Source organism: Euprymna scolopes, chromosome 16 (assembly GCF_053919585.1).
Source record: "Euprymna scolopes isolate OS-2025 chromosome 16, ASM5391958v1, whole genome shotgun sequence".
In the NCBI taxonomy this organism is placed as follows: domain Eukaryota; kingdom Metazoa; phylum Mollusca; class Cephalopoda; order Sepiida; family Sepiolidae; genus Euprymna; species Euprymna scolopes.
Window position 1 is genome coordinate 67,832,455 of NC_136497.1, and position 1,403 is coordinate 67,833,857.

Consider the following 1,403-nt stretch of genomic DNA (forward strand, 5'->3'; position numbering starts at 1 on the left):
ATTTGTTTTGAAACGTTGCCGTGGCAACTACTGAGAAGCCAAGGGAGATAATCAGATTTAAATAATTTTTTTTTTCCTACTTGGGAGTCACCACTTATCAAGGCTCAAAGGCCACTCGAGGATAAGGGTTAATGAATGTAAGGTGGTAGTGTAGTAATCGTTAATGGTGCAAATTGGATAGATTTGATTATTTATGGGGACAGCTCAACAAGAACTTGTTTACATTGGATGTGAAAACAACCATGTTGTATTCAATCGGGAAGTAGGCCAGCAGAACAATGTGCAGCAACCCACTATGCCTGGTCAGAATAAACGACCGGCGAGAAAATTTCACAGTAATCACCACTTTGAAACATGTACATGTATGAAAAATGCGTAGGAATATGACGCTGTGATACGACCACATGCATGCATAAAAGAAAAGGAACTATGTTATGCTTCCTTGTGTATGAATACAGTAAACAGGTTAGAACGTTTGAGATATATAAAGATTAACCGGCCAAAATTTAAACAGTCTAGGAAGCAGTTCCACAAGTAAACATCATCACTGTCTGTGGTCATCACATATGCCGGAGTCTGTCTATTTAGACGTAAAACAGCATCGCCAATGTTACTAAGTGCATACGAGGTCTCATTTCGATTTTTGAAGCTTTCTTTGCAAGAAAGCAACAAAATTAGCAGGAGCAGCGAATACATCATTGAATTTTTCAGTGGCGCATACAGTGACTGTATACATCTACACAATTTTCGCAATTGTAAAAGCTAGAATTCATCTTGTTTTTGCTGACATGACTGGAAGCACAGGGATGTTGTATTTTCAGCCAATCACATTGCAAGGAAAGAGAATATAAAAATATTTTCACTAACAGCCCTCACTGGAGCTGGTCTGTCCACTATAAAAAGGGGGCAAACGTGCCAAAACCAGTCAGTTGAGGCCAGAGTAACAGTTAGTCAACCAGCAAAAAAATTCAACGTTCACAAAAGAGATATTTTATATAAGTTTACATAGATAGGGAAACGTAGAATGTATGTTGATGTTTAGAAAGTTTTTGCAGAACAATGCTGAGTTTCATTAGCTGAGAATGCTAGAAAGTATGACTCGATAATTTAAGGGCTGTGAATTATTTAAAAACTGTAATCAAAAAATTTGCCGCTCAATTATATGTATAACATTTGATTAAAAGTTAATGTAAGTCAATGTTCAATCGTTTTTATCGTAAAAGTTTGGTAAAGAGTATTTAAATGAATAGGTTTATACATTTGTTTAGGTTTGTATTATAATCCACAGAGATATGAAAATGTTGTAAAAAAACCCCAACTATATAACAAATAAATGTTATCAAAAGCAAGATAAGCTACTTTTCTACCTAACTGGATAGATTTTTAGTATTTTTATTTAATAA